Source organism: Rhinolophus sinicus, linkage group LG12, assembly GCF_036562045.2.
Source record: "Rhinolophus sinicus isolate RSC01 linkage group LG12, ASM3656204v1, whole genome shotgun sequence".
Lineage (NCBI taxonomy): Eukaryota > Metazoa > Chordata > Mammalia > Chiroptera > Rhinolophidae > Rhinolophus > Rhinolophus sinicus.
Window position 1 is genome coordinate 36,876,577 of NC_133761.1, and position 26,899 is coordinate 36,903,475.

The 26,899-nt window shown below is 42.0% G+C and overlaps 1 pseudogene; it reads left to right on the forward strand.

Moving 5' to 3' along the window:
* Positions 1-24,518: 24,518 nt before the first annotated feature.
* LOC109435436 (succinate dehydrogenase [ubiquinone] iron-sulfur subunit, mitochondrial) lies at positions 24,519-25,396 on the forward strand (annotated as a pseudogene).
* Positions 25,397-26,899: the final 1,503 nt, after the last annotated feature.

Consider the following 26,899-nt stretch of genomic DNA (forward strand, 5'->3'; position numbering starts at 1 on the left):
AGGATTAAGAGTTAATTTTTGCAACAAAAAAATCTTACGTATTCTGAAAAATTTTCCCCCCTTCTTTCCCCTCTCCCCATCCCCCTCTGATTCAAGGCATGAGCCTTGAGTGCCCCCCCCCCCCTCCCGCGGTTGCCAGTCGTGTGCCTCCAGGGCACACAGCTGCACTCAGCAGCCTAGCTCCAGGGAGAGCTGTTGTTTACAATCTTAGCTGATAGAGGGCGCAGCTGGCCCATGTGAGAATTGAACCGGACCTCCGTGTGAAGAGCACCGCGCTCCAACCACCTGAGCCACTGGGTTGGCCCCTTAAATTTTTTATTTGAGGCTTAGAAGTTAATTTTTTACAGTTAAAATAGAAGACTTCTATTAAAATTGAACAATTCTAGCATAAAATAGAAAATGGAAAAAAATTTTAATCTTTTAAAATGTAAAGTATATTTTGATTCACGTAATGCTTTTGTGGGATAGAATGGCAGATGAGACATACAAGTTTGGTAATTGTACACACCCGGGCATCTGTTTTCGAAAACTAGTGAAAGGAGTTTCATTGCAGATGCCTGAATAATTTTGTGATTACGTAATGCTCAGGTTAGTTTCAGAAATCATTTAAAGCAAAGTAACCAAAAAAGATAAAAATGTGAAAGAGTCATGTCCAGATATGTTTTTTAACACTCAGAAGCTGTGACTTTTATTCTTTCCTCTTTCCAAGCTGCCATACTGGCTTTTCTGGAAGTGGGCTTGATCTGGATAAATGGCAGTGGTAATATTTCTGTTTGGGTAACTCTCCTTTGAATTTTCGGTCTCTTGCTCCCTCCCCTAACTCTTTAACCTTTCTTTTATTTTCTTCTTCTATCTTTTTGTCTTGTCCGTGTGGCTTTCCTTGGTTTCCTCTGGGCTCTGTGCTTGCCCACTCCCATATTTCCCTTGGAACTCTCCGGCTCTCACTTGTCATGCTTTCCCATGGTCGTCTACTTCCATGCCTGTTTTCCTACACCAAGTATTTAGGAAGTGTCTGGGAGTGCAAAAGTAAACAGTAAACTTCGGTTTTCAACTGCCCTGGGTCAAATGTTAATTAGTGTGGCAAATCTTAACAAACGCTTATAATTGGTGATAGTGTACTTGCTAAGGTACAGAACATACAAAATATGGGTGTCTCTCACACCCAGTAGGATGACTATTATAAAAACAAAACAAAAACAAAAATGGAAAATAACAAGTGTTGGCAAGGATGTGGAGAAATTGGAACCTTTAGGCATTGCTGGTGGGGACATAAAATGGTGCCGCTGCTGTGGAACATAGTTTGGCAATTCCTCAAAAAGATAAACATAGAATTACCCTATGCCCCACAAATTCCATTCCTAAATATATACCCAAAATAATTAAAAGCAGAGACTTGAACACATACTTGTACGCCATTGTTCATAGTAGCATTATTTACAATACCCAAGAGGTGGAAAAAAACCAAAAACACAGAGGGTGCCAAAAAAATGTATACACATTTTTTTTTTTTTTTTGTAATTGCAGTTTTTGCAATTTTTTTTTAACCTTTTAAACAGCAGTTACTTTTTTTTAAGATTTTTTTATTGGGGAAGGGGAACAGGACTTTATTGGGGAACAGTGTGTACTTCCAGGACTTTTTTCCAAGTCGTCGTCCTTTCAATCTTAGTTGTGGAGGGTGCCATTCAGCTTCAAGTTGTTGTGCTTTCAGTCTTAGTTGTGGAGGGCGCAGCGCAGCTCCAGGTCCAGTTGCCGTTGCTAGTTGCAGGGGGCACTGCCCACCATCCCTTGCAGGAGTCGAACCAGCAACCTTGTGGTTGAGAGGATGCATTCCAACCACTGAGCTGTCTGGGAGCTCAGAGGCAGCTCAGCTCGAGGTGCTGTGTTCAATTTTAGTTGCAGGGGGCGCTGCCCACCATCCCTTGGAGGGACTTGAGGAATTGAACTGGCAACCTTGTGGTTAAGAGCCCACTGGCCCATGTGGGAATCGAACTGGCAGCCTTTGGAGTTAGGAGCATGGAGCTCTAACCGCCTGAGCCACCGGGCCGGGCCCTGCATACACATTTTAAGAAAGGAAAAAAACTGTATTAAAATTGCAATACTCAAAATATAACAATAACAAAAGATGAACATAAGTCATGTGTATATGTTTTTTTGTCACCCCCGGTACATATACAATGCGATATTATTCAGCCATAAAAAGGAATTAAATTCTGAAACATGCTACAACATGGATAAACCTTGAAAACATTATGCTAGATGCAGAAGGACAAATATATAATTCCACTTATATGAGGTACCTGGAGTAGTTAAATTCATGAAGACTAGGTAGAAAAGTGGTTGCATGTGGGGGTAAGAGATATGAGGAGTTGGTGTTTAATGGGTATAAAGTTTCTCTTTGGGATGGTGAAAAAGTTCTGGAACTGGATAGTAGTGATGGTTATACAATGTCACTAATGTACTTACTTAAGGCCACTGAATTGTATGCTTAAAAATTTACTATTTACAATAGTAAATTTTATGTTCCTTTTTTTTTTACCACATGCAAAAAAAAAAAAAAAATGTAGGTTGTAGGTGTTCTGTGGCTAGCCCAGACTAGGTCTGCCAAAGTACCTGTACTTCCAGTTTATCTAATGAGAGCCATCTGTAGGCTTTATGAACCAGCTCTGCATCTGCTCCAACTTTAAGGACCTAGAGGAGATTGAATCTGTCTTCCCTAACCTCTGCCTGGAGTGGGAATTACTGTCATTAAATGGAGCAGTTTCTAGAAAGTGCTATTTAGTATGAATCAGAACTTTGGGAAAAGCCCAGAGCTGTACAATGTAACTGGGTATAATATGGGACTTCTGTAGAGTTAATACATTGGATAACATTACATTTTAAAAAAATCTTACATTTATTACCAAAATTACACCTATTTGTTACAGAAAATTTAGAAAATAGAAGTACCAGGAAAAAAAAGTCACCTATAATCCCATCATTCAAAGAGAAATAACTGTAATATTTTGGTGTATATCCTTTCAATTGTTTGTATTTCATCTATATCATATATATAAATATGTATGACTTTTATGACCTCACTTTTGAATGTAACAATTTTTTGTAAATATCTTTTGATGGGAAACTTGCAGACAAAATATTTAATGGTTATTTAATTAAATTTGTTCTATTACCTTTTTTGGCTTTAAAATAAACTTTTATTTTGGAATAATTTTTAATTTATAAAAAAGTTGCAAAGGTAGTAGAGTCCCTGTGTATTTTTTGCCTAGCTTCCCTGAATACTGACATCTTATAACCTTTACACATTTGTCAGAAATATAAATTTACCTTGGTACATTTCTAAACTGCAGACTTAATTTGAATTTACTAGTTTTTCAATTAATCTTTTTCTGTTCCAGGATCTAATCTGGGGTACCACAATGCATTTAGAAGAAGTATTTTTTGGCCATTTAGCACATGCAAGATATTGTAGAGGATGCAAAAATAAATAAGTCGCAGGCTTGCCCCCAAAGAGTTCTCCGTCTGATAAGGAGGTAATATGGATACATACAAGGTGTGACAGTTAAGTTCGTGAACTTGTTGCACCAATGTTGCTAACCTTTTTTGATATCAGAGGGATTATTCATTATGAATTTGTACCAACTGGATAAACAGATAACCAAGTTTACTGTTTAGAAGTGCTGAAAAGGCTGCGTGAAAAAGTTAGATGACCTGAACTTTCCACCAACAATTCATGGCTCTTGCATCACTACAATGCATCAGCTCACATAGCACTGTCTGTGAAGGAGTTTTTAGCCAGTAAACAAATAACTGTATTGGAACACCCTCCCTACTCACCTCATCTGGCCCCCAATGACTTCTTTCTTTATCTGAAGATAAAGGAAATATTGAAAAGAAGACATTTTGATAACATTCAGGACATCAAGAGTGATACGATGACATCTATGATGGCTATTCCAGAAAAAGAGTTCCACACTTGCTTTGAAGGGTGGACTAGGTGCTGGTGACAGTGCATAGCTTCCCAAAGGGAGTACTTCGAAGGTGACCATAATGATATTCAGCAATGAGGTATGTAGCATTTTTTCTAGGCTGAGTTCGCAAACTTAATTGTCTGACCTCGTAAGCCCCAGTAGTTCAGGGCAGGTTGCAATAACTGTGTAAAAAGAAGAACAAAGGGCTGTGGTGAATCCATTTGGGAGGTCAGAAATGTTTAGTGAAAGAAGTTGGTTAGGCATGGACAAAGTTATGGATGTGGGAGGTTGAGGGTTTTTCAGAGATTGTAAATAGCAGTTCAGTGTGTCAACTACGCAGGCCATGTCACCCTTTTTCAGGTCTCACCGTGAATCAATCTCCTCTCTACAGCTTTTTAAAAATTCGGATGTTTGAGCCCAATTCTCTTATCTATTGCACCTGAATTTAAGAAGGCAGGGCTGAAAAACTTTTTTGTTTAAGAGTCCATGGGTGAATAGGAGAGAATCCAGAAGATATGGTTAAAATAAAATCAGAGAATCACTAAACTGAATCGACTCTATTAGTGTTTTAATAAATTTGAACATATTCCTTTTAGTAGATTCATCAATAGAAATATGAAATAGAGGCACTGCTGCAGGAAATTGGTTAGGTGTTGATTATAAAATGACCTATCTCACCGGCATCTCTACTTATGCATGCTTGAAAATTCCTGCTGCCTATAAGTGATCAAGTGACTGCCATATTGGCTAGAACTTCTGTACATGACATTATCCTCCTGATTCCTCGTCTGTGAAGTGGTGGGTAGTACTCAGAATATGTTGGATTTGTCATTTTATGTCATTTGGATTTGTCATTTAGTGTTGCTTTTAGTGTTGCTGAGATACTGTTATCTTTTCAGTATTCAGGATCCTGAAATTCTTTTTTCAGCCACTTTTGAGAATGGTCTATTTGAAGTGTAAAAAAAAGCACACATCTACGTGAAAAGCTGAGCTCCCACTGGTTCTTGTGCTAGTTGATCTACTGGGGCATATCTGCACACAAGTAGTGGTTAGAATTTGGATACTCAGGACCTTACTTTTGCTTTGAGCACTGTCACACTGGCCCCTTAACCACTTTGGTGGAGCAGCAAATAAACAGAAAAGGATTCCAGGCATTATATGCTATCAGGAAAACGGGCTTGGGCTGCCTTATGCAATCTGTTACCCTGATTAAGATATACGTTTGGGCTGGAGAAGTCAAAGGCAAAGATTACACCTAAAAAACAAAACTACAGAGATTGGCTCATAAAACAGAGCCTCAACAGTTTGGACTCCCCTTGGTGGCCATATGAGTCAGTATGATAATTTGCAGAACTACAACTCGGCCTTCCCTCCCTGATCTTTGTTCAAGTTTCCTTAAATAGACGTCCCAACTTAGGAGTTCTTTATACCAGAAAAGAATAGAGCTTCTTCAAAGCTTTTGTTTCTGAGTTCAAGAATTCTGTCCTAAAAGTGGGAATAATGTCAACATCTTAATTTGAAAGCAGAAAGGACAATAATAAAAGACAAATTATAGGTTCCAGTGAATAAAATGTACTTAACATTTGGGGCATCTAGGAATAATGCCAGTATTAATCAGTAGATACAGATATGTGAGCCAAAACAGAAACAGCAGTTCTGGAATAAAACAAATGCTACTACTGTGATGTTTTCAAATACTCAACAGACAGGTAAAACTGTACTTTTTTATTCAGTTAAAGTATATCTGTTTAAATATGTGCTTATAAGCAATAAGCTCCACGAGTCCAAGAAAAGTATTAATGTGTGTAACAGTTTTTTGGGCAGAGTAGATACCAGTTCCTCTTTTAAAATAAAAGAAATACCCAATTGTTTACAATGTTAGATCCCTTTAAACTAATACTCAAGTCAAATTTTTCCTTTCTACATAGAAAAACAGACTGTTGGAAGGCCCTGACCAAACTCAAGTGCTGAAGCATAGGAGCCTGGGCAGGTAAAAAATCAGAACAAAGGTATTTTCATAGAAGCTTTCTTTGCTATATGGTGCTAATCAGAGGGTGTGGCTTGAGTTGTGACCAAATTGGGACAGGGGCTGGTCATAGAATACAGTCTCACCATGGTAAGTCCTCTGTGGGGAAATGAGTCAGCTCTCTTTAGAGAGTCTGTACTTCAAGGAAGCAATCGGTGGCTACCACAGCATTCCTTCTCTGATCCAACATTTAGTCCAACCTTACAGCTTTCCCACACATGGTTCCCTCTCTGATAATATCTTTCCCTACTCTTCACAGCACTGGTTTCCTGGCCTTCAAGTCTCAGCTTCTTACAGAGGGCTTCCCTGACCATCATATCTGTTCTCCATCACGATGCTGTTGTTTCTTTCTCAACACTCCTTTTACTTTTTAATTGTATTTATTGGTTTGTGTAGCTGGTTAGTGTCTCTCTTCCTCCAGAGATTGAACTCCATTAATGCAGGGTCTGTGTCCATTTCCATCACCATTTGTCTGGCACAATATATGGCTCAGTAAAAACTTTACAAATATGTGTTGAATGATTGGATAAATTTAGCATTGGCTAAAGACAAGAATATAGGTTTTGTTTGTTTTAATTAAAGTTTATTGGGGTGACAATTGTTAGTAAAGTTACATAGATTTCGGGTGTACAATTCTGTATTACATTGTATCTATAAATCCCATTGTGTGTTCACTACCCAGAGTCAGTTCTCCTTCCATCACCATATATTTGATCCCATTTACCCTTATCTATCACCCGCCTCTCCCCTTACCCTCTGGTAACCACTAAACTATTGTCTGTGTCTACGAGTTTTTGTTTTTCATTTGTTTGTCTTGATCTTTTGCTGTTTTTGGTTTATATACCACATATCAGTGAAATTATATGGTTCTCTGCTTTTCCTGTATGACTTATTTCGCTTAGCATTATAATCTCAAGATCCATCCATGTTCTTACCGCTGAATAGTATTCCACTGTGTATATATACCACAACTTCTTTATCCATTCATCTATCGAAGGACATTTTGGTTGTTTCCATGTTTTGGCCACCGTAAATAAAGCTGCAATGAACATTGGAGTACACATATCTTTATGGATAAATGTTTTCAAATTTTTTGGGTAGATACCCAGGAGAGGGATTGCTGGGTCATATGGCAATTCTATTCGTAATTTTTTGAGGAACCTCCACACTGCCTTCCATAACGGCTGCACCAGTCTGCATTCCCACCAACAGTGTATAAGGGTTCCTTTTCTCCACAGCCTCTCCAAAACTTGTTACTATTTGTCTTGTTGATGATAGCCATTCTGACTGGGGTGAGGTGATATCTCATTGTGGTTTTTATTTGCATTTCTCTGATGATTAGTGATGTTGAGCATTTTTTCACATGTCTATTTGCCATTTGTATGTCCTCCTTGGAGAAATGTCTCTTCAAGTCCTCTGCCCATTTTTCAATTGGGTTGTTTGTTTTTTGTTGTTGAGTTGCATGAGTTCCTTGTATATTCTGGATATTAGCCCTTATCGGAGGCACTGTTTGCAAAAATCTTCTCCCATTCAGTTGGTGGCCTCTTTATTTTGTCAATGGTTTCTTTTGCTGTGCAGAAGCTTTTAAGTTTCATATAGTCCCATTCGTTTATTTTAGCTTTTACTTCCATTGCCTTTGGAGTCAAATTCATAAAATGCTCTTTGAACCCAAGGTCCATAAGTTTAGTACCTATGTTTTCTTCTATGCAGTTTATTGTGTCAGGTCTTATGCTTAAGTCTTTGATCCATTTTGAATTAACTTTGGTACATGGTGACAAATAGCAGTCCAGTTTCATTCTTTTGCACGTGGCTATCCAATTCTCCCAGCACCATTTATTGAAGAGGCTGTCTTTGCTCCATTGTATGTTTTTAGCTTCTTTGTCAAAAATTATCTGTCCACATATATGTCGTTTTATTTCTGGGTTCTCAATTCTATTCCATTGGTCTATGTGTCTGTTTTTCTGCCAATACCATGCTTTTTTGATTATTGTAGCCCTGTAGTATAAGCCAAAGTCAGGAAGTGTGATACCTCCAGCGTTGTTCTTTTTTCTTAAAATTGCTTTGGCTATTCGGGATCTTTTGTGGTTCCAAACAAATCTGATGATTTTTTGTTCTATTTCTTTAAAATATGCCATTGCGATTTTGATGGGGATTACATTGAAGCTGTATATTGCTTTGGGTAATATGGCCATTTTAACTATGTTGATTCTTCCAATCCATGAGCATGGAATGTCTTTCCATTTCTTTGTGTCTTCTTCAATTTCTTTCAAAAATGTCTTATAGTTTTCAGCATATAGGTCTTTCACATCCTTGGTTAAGTTTATTCCTAGGTATTTTATTCTTTTTGCTGCAATTGCAAAAGGAATTGTTTTTTGTATTTCTTTTTCTGAGATTTCATTGTTAGTATATAGGAAAGCAATGGACTTTTGTATGTTGATTTTGTAGCCAGCAACTTGACTGTATTCGTTGATTGTTTCTAATAGCTTTTTGGTGGAGTCTTTAGGGTTTTCTATATATAGCATCATGTCATCTGCAAAGAGTGATAATTTAACTTCTTCATTCCCAATTTGGATGCCTTTTATTTCTTTCTCTTGCCTGATTGATCTGGCAAGGACTTCCAACACTATGTTGAAAAGCAGAGGAGATAGGAAACAGCCCTGTCGTGTTCCTGAACGTAGAGCAAGTGGCTTCAGTTTTTCACCATTAATTATGAGATTAGCAGAGGGCTTGTCATATATGGCCTTTATTATGTTAAGGTATTTTCCTTCTATACCTATTTTATTAAGTGTTTGAATCATAAATGGATGTTGTATCTTGTCAAATGCTTTTTCTGCATCAATTGATATAATCATATGATTTTTGTCCTTTATTTTGTTTATGTAATGTATCACATTGATGGATTTGCAGATGTTGAACCATCCTTGTGCCCCAGGCATGAACCCCACTTGGTCGTGATGGATAATCTTTTTAATGCATTGTCACATTCGATTCGCTAGAATTTTGTTTAGGATTTTTGCATCTGTATTCATCAGAGGTATTGGTCTGTAGTTCTCTTTTTTTGTGTCGTCCTTACCAGGTTTTGGTATCAGGGTAATGTTGGCCTCATAAAGTGATTTAGGGAGTACTGTCTCTTCTTCAATTTTTTGGAAGAGTTTGAGCAGAATTGGTATTAGATCCTCTTTGAAGGTTTGGTAGAACATCCTCTTTGAAGGTTTGGTAGAATTCACTAGTGAAGCCTTCTGGTCCTGGACCTTTGCTTTTGGGAAGATTTTGGATGACTGATTCAATTTCTTTACTGGTGATCGGTCTGTTCATATTTTCCAGTTCTTCATGGTTCAGCCTAGGAAGGCTGTGTTTCTAAGAACTTGTCCATTTCTTCTAGGTTATTAAATTTGGTGGCATTTAGTCCTTCATAATATTCTTGGATGATCCTTTGTATTTCTGTGGCATCCGTGATAACTTCCCCTTTTTCATTTCTGATTTTGTGTATTAGTGTCTTCTCTCTTTTTATCTTAGTGAGTCTAGCCAAGGATTTGTCAATTTTGTTAATCTTTTCAAAGAAGCAGCTCTTTGTCACATGAATTTTTTCCATTGTCTGTTTGTTCTCTATTTCATTTAGTTCTGCTCTGATTTTTATTATTTCCTTTCTTTTGCTGACCTTGGGTTTCATTTGTTCTTCTTTTTCTGGGTCTTTAAGGTGTAACATGAGGTATTTGGGATTTTTCTTGTTTCTTGAGATAGTCGTGTAATGATATAAATTTCCCTCTTAAAAGTGCTTTTGCTGCATCCCCAAAATTTTGGTAGGATGTATTTTCATTGTCATTTGTTTCTCTGTATCTTTAGATCTCTCCTCTAATTTCTTCTTTGACCCGGTCATTCTTTAAAAGTATGTTGTTTAATCTCCATGTATTTGTGGTTTTTCCTGCTTTCTTTTTGCAGTTGATATCCAATTTCAAAGCCTTGTCATCAGAGAATGTGCTTGGTATGATTTCAATCTTCTTAAATTTGCTAAGGCTAGTTTTATATCCTAACATATGGTCTATCCTTGAGCATATTCCATGTACACCAGAAAAAAATGTATAGTCTGATGTTTTAGGATGAAGTGCTCTATAAATGTCAATTATGTCCATTTCATCTAATGTGTCATTTAGGGCTGCTCTTTCATTATTTATTTTCTGTTTGAATGATCTATCCATAGCTGTCAATGATGTATTTAGGCCTCCTAGTATAACTGTGTTTTGGTCAATTTCTCCCTTTAGTTCTGTTAGTAGTTGCTTGGTATATTTCAGTGCTCCCTGACTGGGGGCAATAATATTGATGACTGTTATATCTTCTTGTTGTATGGTCCCTTTACCATTATGAAATGTCCATCTTTCTCTCTTGTTACCTTTTTCACCCTGAAGTCTGTTTCATCTGATATCATTATGGCTACACCTGATTTTCTCTGGGTACCATTTGCTTGGAGTGTCAGTTTCCACCCTTTCACTTTGAGTTTATGCTTGTCCTTGTAGCTGAGATGTGTCTCTTGGAGATAGCATATGGTTGGGTTTAGTTTTTTGATCCAATCTGCTACTCTGTGCCTTTTTATTGGTGAGTTCAGTCCATTTACATTTAGGGTTATTATTGATATGTGAGGATTTCCTATCATTCTAGCTTTAGTTTTCTGGTAAGACTGTGTCTGCATTGTTTCTTTGCCTTTTTGTTGTTTATTATTTCTGTGTGGTGGTATTCTATCATGTTTCCCTATGTTTTTTCTTTTATTACAGTATGTATTTCAGGTCTGGATTTTTTTTTTTTTGAGTGGTTACCCTTAAGTTTATGTAAAAGAAATTTGATATTTAGAGTATTCCATTTTCTTCAGCACGCTTACTTTCTCCACTCCCATATTCCAGTTCAGACCTTTACTCTCCCCCTTTTTATATTTCCGTTGCCACAATTTGTCCCTATTGATGGTGGTCGAATAGCCTCCTTTACTATTTCTTGTAGTGCGTGTATTAGAAAATTCCCTCAGCTTCTGTATGTCTGGAAAGGTCTTTATTCCTCCTTCATACCTAAAGGATGTCTTTGCTGGGTATTTTATTCTTGGCTCAGAATTTCTCTCTCTCAGTAGTTTGAATATTTGGTTCCACTCCCTCCTGGCTTGTAGAGTTTCTGCTGAGAAATCTGTTGATAATCTAATGGGCTTTCCTTTCTAGGTTACCATCTTCTTTTCCCTGGCTGCTTTGAGGATTCTTTCTTTGTTGTTGATTTTTGACAGCTTCAATATGATGTGCCTTGGAGAAGGCCTGTTGGGATTGAGGTAATTAGGTGTTCTATTTGCTTCTTGGATTCGAGGGTCCAGTTCTGTCCACAAGTTTGGGAAGTTCTCATCGACTGTTTGTTTGAATATATTCTCTGTTCCCTTCTCTCTTTCTTCTCCTTCTGGTATGCCCATTATTCTTATATTGCTCTTTCTGATGGAGTCAGAAAGTTCTTGTAGAGTTCTTTCATTTCTTTTAAGTCTCAAGTCTCTTTCTTCTTCCATCTGTGTCATTTCCAGGTTTCTATCTTCGATGTCACTGATTCTTTCCTCCATCTGGTCAACTCTACTACCTAAGCTGGTTATTTCATTCTTAATTTCTTCTATTGAGTTCTTAATCTCCAGAAATTCTATTTGGTTCTTTTTTAAAATTTCAATCTCTTTCGTAAAATGCTCATGCTGTTCTTTGATTGTGTTTCTGAGTTTATTTAACTGCCTATCTGTGTTTTCTTGTATCTCGTTGAGTTTTTTCAGAATTGCAATCTTGAATTCTCTGTCATTTAAGTCACATATTTCTGTATCTTTAAGTGCCTTTTCTGGAGATTTTTCACTTTCTTTGTGAGCTATCTTGTTGCCTTGGTTATTCATGGCGATTACTGGTTTACTATTTCTGTTCCTAGAGATCTACAGGAATGGTTTCTGCAACAGGTTAATAGGAAGCGGTCTTTCTTTTGTTTTCCAGTACTTGTTGGTAGAATGTTTTATTTTTTCTCCAACTGCAGCTTATTTTTCTTCTCCCACACGGTAGTGCTATGTTTTCTCTGCATTATTCCAGCTTCTTACACAATGGGGGGATTCCCTGGGAGACGGGCTTCTCCTCTGTTACTAGTTCATCTAGGTCATAGGGCGCAGTGTCCCGGTGGGTATGCGGAGAGCTTTTGATGTTCCAAAGCTCTTCCAGCTCCTGATTCAGAGCCCGTATATTTCAGCAGTTCTGTTTACTCCTGCAGGGATCCGCCCAGATAGGTGGGGCCAGGGGCGGGGTGAGTTATGAGAGGTGGCCCAGAGCAATGGCGGTGAACACCACCACATCCGGTCCTGCTTCCACAGCTCCCTCCCCTTTGCTGGAACTAGTTGGGCTGCGTGCGAATTTGTGTTTGTGGTCCACAGTTCTCAGAACAGCAAATATTCTGTTCTTTTGATCTGACACTGCAACTGTTCCGCTTCTAGCACCGGGCAGGTGTGGGCGGGGCGAGCTCTTGGAGGGTAGGGAGGGGGCGGCTAGTCTCAGTGCCTAAGGCTTCCGTTCTCTGCTCGGCAGTGAGGGCGTAAACCACTGTTTTCAGCCTTCTTCCCTCAGTTTTTTCTCCGAGGTCTTTGCCGTGAGCGTTGGGTTCAGCCATGTTATATGATGCCCACTCAGCCCTGTGGGCCATAAGCGGAGCCTTTGCAGTCTGAGTTCTTCCCTCTCCTGCAGCTGCGGTACTTCTGAGAAACAGCCAGCTCGGAGCACTGAGCTAGGTCTGCGTCCTGCGCCCGCGCGGCTCTGTCTCCGCGCACTTCTCCCTTTCCTCCCCCCACCCCCTTGCACGAATCTCCCACCTGTAGGTGATTTCTGTAGTAGGCCTCTTCGTCTTGCCTGTCTGCTGTGCAGGGAGTCCTTTGTGGAGTTTTTGTTGTTAGATTCGTTGTAAATTCCAGGGGAGCTATACAGAGGCTCACCTCACGCCGCCATTTTTCCGGAAACTCTCTGGGATCATTGTTGATTGATCTGTTGAGATATATTTTCTTTACCCATCAAAAAAAGTTTTATTCAATACAACTATGTGGGGACAGAGCCCCAGAGACTAGTTTACAGGCTCTCGGCCTCACGTGGGGGGGTGCTGGCTCAGGTGGTGGACGGCTGTCGGCTCTGGCTGATTGGCCGTCGGTTGTGGCCGGTTAGCCGATTGGCCTCTGGTATAACTGCTGCGGCTATGGAGGAGAGCTGAGGACTGACGAGGATTGCCGAGGAGCCGAGGAGAGCCGAGGAGAGCGGAAGAGAGTGGAGGAACAGAGTCGAGGAGAGTGGAGGAGAGTCGTCGGTCGGTTGGCGGAAAGGCTGACGGCAGGTCCCGCGTCCGGTGGGCCCAGCCTCCAGTGAGACCACAGTAGTATGACTCCCCTACCTATGGCTCCGTGGGTGTTCCTTTTTGGTCTCACCATATCCTGCGTTCTTGTGTGGGAAGTGGCCCCAGAGACCCTGCAGGCTGCCCCGCCTTAAAAATGGCGCAGCGAGCATGGTCTCCCGCACGACAAATTGCGCAGCGAGCTGGGTATGGTGTCGGCTGAAACTCTCCGGAATATACTGGAGCAGTTTACACGTATACAAGCTCAGCTTCGTAAGCAGAGTACAGTGCCCGCCAACACCTACCGAAGCATGGTGGAGAGGTTTGTGCGTGTGAGAGCCCAGCTTTGGAACGCCCATGAGGAACAACACCGGGAACGGGAGGCACGGTCTGCCCAGGAGACTCAAGCCTCCAGCTGGCATGTCACCCTCTTGGCCATGGACGGCATTGCCTTCATTTTGGTGATTTGCTGTGGCCTTAAGCTCCGAGAGTTGTGGACATCTTACACCGAGGCCTCCACCCACTCAGACACCTGGCGTGGTGAGCAAGATTCCAACCAGGTAGGAATGGAGTCTGACTCTGGGCAGGAGGACGTGTGGCCCCCACACAGTGTGTGGTGCCCGGTGGCCACTGTTCTCAGGAGTTGGACCCACAAGGAGAGGTGGGAGGACATGGACGGCTCTCCAGCCAGTGTAGAGAGGGCCCTGCAGGCTCTGGCTGAGCGGTTGCCGGAGGAGGAGAAGGCTACAGCCGGCCGCGTGGGCTGGATGTTCTTCACGGCCTTGAGTCTTAACTCGGAAAATGCGCTTAATGAACTGGCCCGGGTGCCGGACCAGGTGTCCTGGTTGGAAGCGCTGGAAGCCCAGGTCCGCGTGTTAGAACAGGAGCCCCAAGGTGGAGACTCTGAGGCAGAGGCCGAGGAAGCGAGTGGAGACAATATAGCTCCCAACCCCCAAGCCCGGCCAATCTTGAAGCAAAGGGTAAAACATGAGCAACCTTTGGGCCCAGGGGGCGTTGCTGCCGGCAACCCAGCTGTGACTGAGTTCACAACCTACACCCCATACGCTCCCACTGAGTTGCAGGAGCTGGGGAGGCAGTACAGACAGCGCCCTGGAGAGCCAGTCTCAGCTTGTCTATTACGTTTATGGGATGAGGGAGCAGACAGCATTCTCTGCTTCCCAGGCGAGATGGAAAAGCTAGCCTTCGTGACAGTGCATCCGTCCCTGCAACAAAGGTTACAAAACTGCCGTAGATTGGCCAACAACCACGGCCACCATTCTCTAATGGCGTGGCTCACTGCTGCGGTACGCACAGTATGGGAACAGGCTGGCGAGCTGCCAGACACTGTGAGTCAATGGCAGTCATATACAGAACTTACGCAAATAATCCGTGAAATGGGTATGAGACATGCTATTTTTAACCTCAACATGCAGGGCCCAGATGACGAGATTTTTACTGCCAGCATGAGAGATCTGGTTTTGGATACTGCACCTGCGAGTGCTTTTGGATCCTTGGTTGCTATTCTTACACCGTATGTAGGGCGACGGATCCATGAAGTTACAACTGCCATGGCCACCCTAGGGGATGTAGAAAGCCGGAGGCGAAGGAAGTTAAGACAGGAGGTCTGCACAGTTGAGACCTGGAAGCCCAAACCAAAGATAAAGGGGTGAGGTCGCGGGCCTCAGAGAGTAACACGCGCACAGATGTGGTGTGATCTCGTGGCAGCAGGGGTCGATAGGAAGAAAATAGACCGACAACCCAATGCACTCCTGCTGGAAATTTGGAAACAGTTGCGTCCGGAACAACAATTCCGGAGAAGCATAAAGGAGGAGTCTGGGAAAGCATGACCCGTGTCCCTCCAGGACTCCATGCAGCAGCTTGAGGCCGACTCCTTTCAGCTTGATTAGGGGTGGGGCCAAGGTACCCGGTCAGAGGGGATGAGCAGGGACCGGAGGCCCCACGTGGAACTGTCCATACATTGTTCCCCTTCGAATGTACAGAGGGTTTTGGCTCTAGTTGACACTGGCGCCGACTGCAGTCTCGTTTATGGGAACCCAGAACTGTTCCCTGGACCAGCAATCTGCATTGATGGCTACGGGGGAAAAACTGTGACTGTGAAAGCCGTTTCCTTACCACTGGGTATAGGAAGACTTCCTCCTCGTACCTACAAGGTTTATGTCTCCCCTGTTCTGGAGTATATTCTAGGGGTGGACGTGCTACATGGCCTCAGCTTACAGACGTCGGTAGGAGAGTTCCGTCTCCGGATCCGGGTGGTGAAAGCGGTGACACGCGGGCATGCTCACCACCCTCCTCAAGTGTTGCCACAGCCCTGGCGCGTGGTTACAGTGCGACAGTACCGCCTGCCAGGAGGACAGGAAGAGATTGGTCGTACAATATTGGAATTGGAAAAGGCCCATATTGTGAGGCCAACGCACAGTCCCTTTAACTCCCCAGTATGGCCTGTCAAGAAGCCAGATGGGACCTGGCGAATGACTGTGGACTATAGGGAGTTAAATAAGGTGACGCCACCCTTGCACGCTGCAGTGCCTTCAATTCATGATTTAGTGGATCGTCTGACTGTCCGCCTGGGGACATATCACTATATAGTGGACTTGGCCAATGCGTTTTTCTCCATTGACATTTCACCCGAGTGTCAAGAGCAGTTTGCTTTTACGTGGGATGGGCGTCAGTGGACTTTTTAAGTCCTTCCGCAAGGATACTTGCACAGCCCCACTATCTGCCGCAGGCTCGTGGCCCAGGATTTGGCACAGTGGGATCGCCCATCCTCTGTGGCCTTGTTTCATTATGTTGATGACATTCTGTTAACCTCAGATTCTCTTTCTGATTTAGAGCAAGCAGCTCCCTCTCTTCTCCGCCACCTGAAGTCACGCGGCTGGGCGGTGAATGAGGAAAAGGTCCAAGGCCCCGGCTTATCTGTCAAGTTTTTGGGTGTTGTGTGGTCGGGTAAGACAAAGGTTATACCTGAGGCAATCATTGATAAGATACAAGCCTTTCCCCGGCCGACCAAGGTCTCTCAACTGCAGACGTATTTGGGTCTGCTAGGATATTGGCGGGCGTTTGTACCCCATTTAGCACAAATGGCAAGGCCCTTGTACAATATGATAAAAAAAGGGGGCCTCATGGGATTGGACTGAGGCTATAGAGCAAGCCTTCATTGCCACGAAACGGGCAGTGCAGCAGGCACAGGCTCTGCAAGTAGTGGACCCCGGCCGCCCATTTGAACTTGATGTTCACGTAACCCAAGAGGGCTACGGATGGGGCCTCTGGCCACGGCAGGAGCGTCTCCGGTTGCCAGTGGGATTTTGGTTCCAATTATGGAAAGGAGCGGAGGTCCGCTACTCTCTAATAGAGAAACAGCTGGCTGCTGTGTATGCAGCCCTAGTGGCCACAGAAGCCATCACAGGAACGGCACGCATGTTGGTTCGAACAACGTATCCTGTCCAGGGGTGGGTCCGTACATGGACCCAGGGACCCAAAAAGGGGGTGGCACAGACCACCACCCTCGCCAAGTGGGGTGCCTACTTGGAGCAACGTAGCACCCTTAGTTCAAGCCCTTTGAGCACAGAGCTACAACAGGTCCTGGGGCCTGTGGAGCTTTTAGCCCAGGCTGAGCCAAGTGCTCTGCCTAGAGGGGAGGACTTGGAGCCCTCGCCCTACAAAGAAGGACAATCCCCAGTACCTGAGGATGCCTGGTTTACCAATGGTTCTAGCCGAGGGGCTGCAGCTGTTTGGACGGCTATTGGTGTGCAGCCCAAAACAGACACCATTTGGTTTGATACTGGGACGGGCCAGAGTAGCCAGTGGGCTGAATTACGGGCTGTGTGGATGGTAATCAGCCACGAGCCTGGGCCCCTAGTTATTTGCACTGACAGCTGGGCGGTGTTCCGGGGCCTAACGTTGTGGCTCCCTACGTGGAAACACCGAAACTGGTTGGTGGGACACCGTCCACTGTGGGGTCAAGCCATGTGGCAGGACCTCTGGGACCTAGGGCAGAGAAAGGAGGTGACCTTAATGAATGTCACAGGTTACTCCCCCTTAGTGTCCCCAGGTAATGATGAAGCAGATGCCCTAGCACGTGTACGATGGTAGAGCGGGCTCCTGCCACTGATGTGGCCCATTGGCTGCATAGGAAATTGCAGCACGCTGGAAGCCGAACCATGTGGCAGGTGAGCAGACGCTGGGGCCTGCCTTTGAAATGGCAGGAGATAGCAGATGCCTGCTATGACTGTGCCGTCTGTGCCCAGGACAGCCCCCAAAGGCGGAGGCACCCCTGGGAGACACAGCAGGTTACGCGAGGGAGGGTGCCCCTCACTCGCTGGCAAGTGGATTACATTGGATCCCTGCCTAAGGCCCGCAATGCGATATATGCATTTACAGCAGTGGACACTGCTACGGGGTTGATGTTTGCTTGGCCCTGTCCGGCTGCGGATCAGCGGCATACAGTGGTCGCCCTTACATGGCTGTGCGCCCTGTATGGGCACCCCCAAGTCATTGAAAGTGACAAGGGTACCCATTTTACGGGGAAGAAGTGCAGCGCTGGGCTGCCAGGATGGACGTGCAATGGTTGTTTCATACCCCGTGCAATCCACAAGCAGCTGGCATGATTGAACGCTATAATGGCCTTTTGAAGCAATGTCTCCGGGTGTCAAAACACCCTCCCACGATGCGTGACTGGGCCTCTCGTCTATGGGATGTCTTGAGAGTCCTGAATGAGAGACCACGGAAGGGAGGGCCCGCACCAGTAGAAGCTCTGCTACATCGAACGGCCGCTCCCATTCAATTACAAGTTACCACCAGTGAGACTCTGTTAAAGCCAGGCTACGGCAGAAATGGGAACATTTTGCTGCCAGCACCCACATGCTTGAAAGCAGGGGAACGGCAGCAATGGACTTGGCCCTGGCAGGTCAAAAGCCCCCACTGTCGGTGGTTGGGTCTGATAGCCCCATGGGGGGCCGGTTTGACTCATGATTTGCAAGTGACGCCAGGGGTGGTGGCTGAGTGGCCACCGCAAGTGACTGTAGTATACAGAGGTCCCGATACCAGGATGATTTTGCGAGGAAACTATGTGCTCTCACTATGGCTTATTATGGGGTCCCCTGTTCTGTTACATGTTGAAACTATGCAAGGGACCCCAAGCACTGCCATAAAGGTCTGGTACCACAAACCGGGAAAGGTGCCAGTGGCAGCGACCCTCCTTTCCCAGGACAAAAAGGTAGCATGTATCCTCCCAGGTGGAAAGGATTTGCCGTTGTTGGTTCCTAAGACTACCGTTTCTTTTCGTCCGTAGGTGTCAGTTGGCTAATACGGCACAGGGACCCTTGCGGAAGACGCTTGTCGCGTAGATTGTGAGGCGAGACCCTGTAGAGGTGGTGTGTGGGGACAGAGCCCCAGAGAGTAGTTTACAGGCTCTCGGCCTCACGTGTGGGGGTGCTGGCTCAGGTGGTGGATGGCCGTCGGCTCTGGCTGATTGGCCGTCGGCTGTGGCCGGGTAGCCGATTGGCCGCTGGTATAACTGCTGCGGCTATGGAGGACAGCCGAGGACTGCCGAGGATTGTCGAGGATTGCTGAGGAGCCGAGGAGAGCCGAGGAGAGCGGAAGAGAGTGGAGGAACAGAGTCGAGGAGAGTGGAGGAGAGTCGTCGGTCGGTTGGCGGAAAGGCTGACGGCAGGTCCCGCGTCCGGTGGGCCCAGCCTCCAGTGAGACCACAGTGGTATGACTCCCCTACCTATGGCTCCGTGGGTGTTCCTTTTTGGCCTCACCATATCCTGCGTTCTTGTGTGGGGAGCGGCAGCAGAGACCCCGCAGGCCGCCCTGCCTGAAAAATGGCGCAGCGAGCAGGGTCTCCCGCACGACAAACTAAATCCCAAGGCAGTTATTAGTCATCTTCTCCAATATTAACTTTTTCTTTTTTTTTTTAAGAATTTCACTATAAACCCCCATGGACATATTTTATTTTTTAAATTAAATTTATTGGTGTCATATTGTTTAGTAAAATTACATAGGTTTCAAGTGTACAGTATAAGTGTATTGTGCAATTGAAATCTATACATTATCTGTATATTGCATTGTATATTCACCACTCAAAGTCAATTCTCCTTTTATCACCTTATATTTGATTGCCTTTGCCCTCTTTACCACCCTGAGATACGTTTTTGAAGTCTCTGAAACCAGAGTTTAGTGTGAAATTGGGCATTTTATATGAATATATAACTGAAGAATAAGGTATCACAATGGGGAGAACTAAGCTAGGGAGTGAAGGCAGGAAGAGAATGAAGAACCATATGACGCCTGATAGCAGTTAAATTACTAACCACCATCATGCTTGGAATCTGACACCATTCAACCTCTTCATTGGATATTCACAGGGAATTTCATCTGCGCCCACATTTCTTCTGTATTTTGATGGAGAATCAGTTTTCACATTTCTTTTACATTACTCACTTTTGGATTTTTTTCTCCAGTGCCCTCTGTATCAGTGAGATAGTTTGGGTAGAAGTTTGCAAATGATAATAACATTATTAAGCATATATTCCCACAAGATTTTTTTTTACAAAGACATACATGAGACCTTTTCATTTTGTGAAATAGGAATGAGGGTGGAGAAAGGACAATTTTTAATAAGGAACATTTTCTGGGACTATCAGAAAGGCTGGGTGTCATTCTCCTGTTATTTTTAGAGCTCTTGTGATTTTAGCACCTAAAATTTATGCTGTGACAGTGCCCTTAATAGTTTGCCATTCCCAGAAATAACTGTTTAATGTTGATTCATTTCTTTCTAACCACAGTATCAAAACAAGGTACAAGAAGAATTGACATGGCATTCTTTGGCAGAAAAGACTTGTGAAATTACGAAACAAGAATCTCACATTGCTAAAAAATTGTAAACAGCATTAAATCTTATGGTTGCTAAATCACTCCTGGCTCTGTGATTGTTGACTTGGCAACTAAGTGGGTGAGGGTTGGGGTAGAAGAACTATTAATCTGGAATTCTTAAAGCTAGAAGTATTGAAAACTATGGTGGGTCATGAGGTGATATTGTAGTAATATAAGTTTCTAGTACTGCATGAAAGGTTTACAAAATAAATGTTAGAAAAAAGAATTGTCCATTGTAACCCTAGTCCTGCCTGGGGAATATGGTATACTAGCCAATGGACAACTGTTTTGTTATATCTGTTAGGATGTTTCAAGTGCAAATAACAGAAAACCAAGCTCAGAAGGACTTAAGCAAAAATGATAATGTAGTAACAAGAAGTCTGGAAGTATAGTAGTACCAAAGTTCACTAATTCAAGGATTTAACCATATCACCAAGGGCCCAGATTGTTTCCATCTTTTTGTTGTGCTACCCTTACAGTGTTGGGCAGTCCCTTCAGAGCTGCGAGATGGCTACTGAAGCTCCAGCAGCTCCAGGCATCACTACATTAACAACTGGAGTTAGAAAAGGAACTATTTCATCTTTGGGTATCTCTCTTTTTAAAAATAATTGTGGTAAAATACATACAAAATTTACCATCTTAACTATTTTTAACTGTATAGTTGAATGACATTAAGTACACTCACATTTTGTGCAACCATCTCTACCATCTATCTCTAAAACACTTTTCATCTTGCAAAACTGAAACTGTACATGTTAAGCAATAACTCTCCTCTTCCCTTTCCCAGCTGTCCTTGGCAACCACCATTCTACTTTCTATCTCTGTAAATGTGACTGTTTTAGGTACCACATATAAATGGAATCATACAATATTTGTCCTTTTGTAATTGTGTTACTTCACTTAGTGTAATGTCCCCAAGATTCATTTATATTGTAGAATGTATCAGAATTTCTTTACTTTTTAAGGCTGAATAACATTCTACTGTATGGATATACCATGTTTTGTTTATTACTCGTTTTTTTAAATTAATTAATTAATTTTTAAACTTTTTTTGGGGGGAGGGGTACAGGACTTTATTGGGGAACAGTGTGTACTTCCAGGACTTTTTCCAAGTCAAGTGGTTGTCCTTTCAATCTTAGTTGTGGAGGGCGCGGCTCAGCTCCACGTCCAGTTGCCATTGTTGGTTGCAGGGGGCACAGCCCACCATCCCTTGCAGGTATTTGTTGATGGACATTTGGGTTGCTTCCACCTTTTGGCTATTGTGAATAATGCTGCTGTGAACGTGAGGTACAAATATGAGGTATGATCAAAAACTATGGTTAATGTGTAAAATTTAAAAATATTACAGTAAAAGACACATTGCCATTAATCCCCCTCAAAATACTCCTCCTTGCTTCAAACACACTTATCCTATCATTCTTGCCACTTTCTGAAGCAGTTCTGGAAATTCTTTTCCATGAGTGTCTTTAGTTGCACTGTCGTGGCTGCCTCGATGTCCTGAATCAATTCAAAACGTTTACCTTTCATGGTCATTTTGATTTTGGGGAAGAGTCAGAAGTCGCACGGTGACAGATCCGGTGACAAAGGTGGATGAGGACACACTGTAATGTTTTTATTTGACAGAAATTGCCATATACCAGAAGCGATGTGTGACACAGAGCATTGTTATATGGAGGATGAAACCGTTTGCCCATTTCTCAGGCCATTTTCTACGCACATTGTTTCTTAAACATTCGTAAAGAGAACTTTCAGGACTGCTTCAGAAAGTGGCAAGAACAATGGAATACATGTGTTTGAAGCAAGAGGGAGTATTTTGAGGGGGATTAATGGCAATGTGATTTTTAATGTAATAATTTTTTTATTTAAACATTCACCATATTTTTTATCATACCTTGTATATGTTCGAGTCCCTACTTTCAATTCTTTTGGGAGTGGAATTGCTAGATTGTGTAGTAATTTTATATTTAATGTTTTGAGGCACTACCATACTGTTTTCAATAGTGCCTGCACCGTTTTCATTCTCACCAACAGTACACAAATTTTCCAGTTTTCCTATATCCTCACCAATACTTCTTTCTTTTTTAACATTAGCTATCCTAACGGGTGTGAGGTGATATTGAATCCTTGTTTTAATTTGCATTTCTCTAATGATTAGTGATCATCTTTTCATATCCTTAATGGCCATATCTTCTTTGGAGAAATGTCTATTCAAGTCCTTTGCCCATTTTTTACATTGTGTTTTTGGTTGTCATAGAAGTTTTTTATACATTCTGGACATTAACCATTTATCAGGTATATTGATGCACAGAGGTTATAAATTTTAATGAAGTCCAATTTATCTATTTTTTATTTTGTTGCCTGTGCTTTGGTGTTCTATCTAAGAAATCATTGCGAAATCCAATATCATGAGGATTTTCTCCTGTTTTTTATTTTTTATTTTTTTTATTTAAAGTTTTAAAGTTTTAGCTTGAAGAGCTAAGAAATCTTTTCTGGAAGCCTACTCAGCCAATTTCTCCACATGCCTCACTGACCTAAGTTGAATCTTATGCTTCTCCCTAAACCAATCACTGGCAAGGAGAATGTAATAGCCATGAAAAGAAATTAGACCAAACAAGACTCACTCCCTCTAGTTAAGACTGAGGACTGCTTTCCTGAAATGCAGGATTTCAGGAAAGAAAATGAGGCATGTTTATCCTAAACAAATCAGGGTTCTCAGCATTGAAGAAGATGCAACTATCTGTTTCTTTTATAGTTATCATCCCCCTTATTAGATATAACCCAATAGAGGACGAGGACATGCAGAGACTGATTATAAAGACTGGGATTTGGAGTTTCCTGAGTCCATTCATTACCCCACATCTCTGATTGTATAGGTCTATAATGATGAGTTAACACATATTCTGGTTTTTCAATGAAAATTAAAACATCAAAATCTAGTTTATACGTAGTCATTTTTGAGTGTGATTAAAATGACTCTATTCTGATTACTTCTGAGGAAACCAGTTAACCAGAGTTTCTAATTCTGTGAGGTTGAAGCCCAAATACTAGTTCTAGATCTAGTACCTCAACCATGATCATGCTAAGACGCTGCACCCTCACCATGAGTCCTTCCTGAAGCAGCCAGCCAACCACATCTATTTGTTTCTCCATGTAGTTATAGCTAATATTCTGACACAGATTCAAAGCACATGATCTCACTTGGGAATATCAAATAGGGAAAAGATAAAAATGTTCCATAAATTAGTAAGAATAAAAATATAAAATAAAATATAATAAAAATATAAAGAATGAAAATATCCCTCTACCCATGGGTGGTTAGGTAAAAGAAAGGAATAAATACTTATTGAATATATAATATTTGTTAGGCATCATATGGAATTTTAGTAATTAACTATGGAGAAGGATGGATTAGAATATTAAAAAACAAAATGATATCCATAATCAAACAGTCTGACCCTTGGTATATTTCTTTCTATGCTTTTGACATGCATGGGATATTAAATTTTTATTTAGCTTTATATAGTTGCAATCATACTATTGTTCAGACTGAGTCCGAGTTGTTCCAAGATTTGTGCCTGAGAAACCACAAGCTCAAAGAACACACCAGGTGGCTGGGTGCATGACATAGGTTTATTTAGACTTAACTGAGCGGGGAGAGTCTCTGGTGGCAGCCGTTGAAAGGGGAGCACTCCACATGGAGGCAGAGAAGAAGCAAGGTTACATAGGTACAGCAAACAAAGCACATTCTGTGAGAAAAAAACATCTGGAAAGCCCTGCTGGCCTGCTCTCCTGTACGCAGCATCCCAAGGAGCCAGGAGACCTTGACTGCCTGCTAGCTTATATTACTGTGGGCCAGGTCTCTATAAGCATATATGCATTTTTCCAAATAAAATATACATTTTCATGTAATTCTAAGTTATTCATGAATACCATTTTGATGGCTGTAAAATATTGCATTGTTTATAATTACTATTTTATTGGACATTATTTCCAATATTTTGTTATTATAAATTATGTGATACATGTCTGTAAATAAAGCTGTTTCACCATTTTGTGATTACTTCCTTAGGATTAATTTCCAAAATGAAAAGTATTGGGTAAAAGGGCATGAATATTTTAAGGATATGCATATAGACCCAGTATTACCAATAGTAATATATCAATATTCATTTAAATATAGGATCACTCTACTAGATTTCAAACCATGTTACCACAACATGACAAAAATAAAAATTTAATGGTATTGAATCAAAATTTAAAAAAATTGTAGGTCAGGAGCCAAGATGGCGGCAGTGGTTGGAGTCTCCTTGAGGTGCTACTTCCTGGTCACAGAGCTTAGTGGAGCCTGCCTGCCAAGAGGCCCAGACAGCTGCAACCACAGCCCCCCAAATCAAGAAATTTGCTATCTACCAATGGGGCCCAGACAAGACTGGAGATAAACCTTATATACAAACTTATAAAATTGATTTTTCAAATGTGGTCCTATCATGTTGGAGACTTTAAGAATGAAATTGATTCTACCTAGACCTTCGGAAGATCATACTGAGAAGGTATCTGCGACTCATGCAATGAGCATCAATGGAGGCAACACTCTAGCTTGCTCCCAAGGGATTGACACCAAACTCAACAAAGTCTCAAAAATCTACGCTCTCTTCCACATGTATATGTGATAAAGGATCTTGTTCCTGATTTGAACAACTTCTGTGTTCAGTACAAATCCCTTGAGCCTTATTTGAAGAAGGATGAATCCCAGGAAGGCGAACAGCAGTTTCTGCAGTCCATAGAAGATCAGGAGAAATTTGATGGGCTCTCTGAGTGCATTCGTTCTCTGTGCCTGCTGCAGCACCAGCTGCCCTAGCTACTGGTGGAATGGAGACAAATATTTAGGACTTCTACTTCGTATGCAGGCCTATTGCTGGATGATCGACTCGAAATGACTTGATGGAGGAACACCTGGCCAAGCTGCAGGACCCGTTTTCTCTGTATTGCTGCCACATTGTCATGAACTGCACTGGGACCTGTCCCTAGGTGTTGAATCCAGGGGAAGCTATTGCTGAAATCAGGAAAATAATTGCAAACTACAAGGAGAAGAAAGCTTCAGCTTCACAGCTAAACATGACTTGTAACCAGCTCAGCTGAACACAATGTATATCTAATTTGCATTCCGTCAATGGTCTTGACTTTTCATGAATACAGCATGTATAATAAAAATTTTAAGAAATCAGTAAATGTTATTCCACTTTATTAACAAAAAGAATTAATTTGTAGAACAAACCAGATGCCTGGTACAAACAAAAGTATTCTTACTTTTTAACATGTCTTTTTACTCCATTCTTTTTAAAAAAAAAATTTTTGGGGGGGAGGGGAACAGGGCTTTATTTGGGAATAGTGTGTACTTCCAGGACTTTTTCCAAGTCAAGGTGTTGTTATTTTCAATCTTAATTGTGGTGGGTGCAGCTCAGCTCCAGGTCCAGTTGCTGTTGTTAGTTGCAGGGGGCGCAGCCCACCATCCCTTGCCGGAGTTGAGGAGTCAAACCAGCAACTTTGTGGTTGAGAGCCCGAGCTCCAACCAATTGAGCCATCTGACACTGGTCCATGTGGGAATCGAACCGGCAGCCTTCGGTGTTAGGAGCACGGAGCTCCAACCGCCTGAGCCACCAGGCTGGCCCCTCCATTCTTTTTTTACAACATCCTTGTCAAAGCACCTAGCAAAGTTTTGCTGTTTTAATCTTAGAAGTGCGGAAACTGTTAACCTAAGGAAATTCTAAAATTTCTCACTAATAGTGGAATTAAAATGGGATAAGGTATCAAGTTTGGTCAGACAATAGCAAGTCCATAGGGCCCCTTGATCTGGTAGTTATACAGCAATTAGATTACATAATGAATAGAAACCTCTATTACCATCCAGATGCTTGACACTTAGATGACTGTATTAACAGTGTTGTAAATTTGTAGGTTTTCCAGTTTAGAGACTATAGTCACTCTCTCTCTGCCAGCAGGTGGCAGTAGATATTGCAATTGGGCCATGGAGTTCAAAATGCAAAACCTTAGCGTTTAATTTTCAATATAGCTTTTTAAATTTAAATAATAACAATAATAAACTTTATAAAGCAGATTAATTTATTACCTCATCTTGTCCCGTCTTTATTTCTGTCATTGGTACCAATCAGGATTTTAGAGTATTGAACAATCAGTAAACACTGAGTTATATGCATGTATGGTAGTCATTAGAGACCATTATTTTAGCAAAATTTTATACTTTCTTTTTAATGTCTCTTCTCATTCTTTTCCTTTCCCTATCCACTGCCAGCAATCCAAATTCCCTCACATGAATTTTTAAAATAACTTTCTTAATGACCTCTTTGCTTCTAAGCTCCCTTTATTTCAATTAATTGTAAACACCACAGGAAGAAGTCTTCCTGACACATCTTTTATATTATTATATACTCTTTTCAAAAGGCCAATGCTCAACATCAATTCCTCCATTCACTCTCAGCTTACAAGATAAATTCCAATATGGAACTCAAGACTGTTCTCCATAGAACTTCAGTTGACCCTCCCATCTTATCTTTAGCTTCTACACTCAAATTCATCTACTCACTGATCATACTGTTCATTCTGCCTTGGTTCAAATTGATATACCAACCGGGAACTCTCTCCTCTC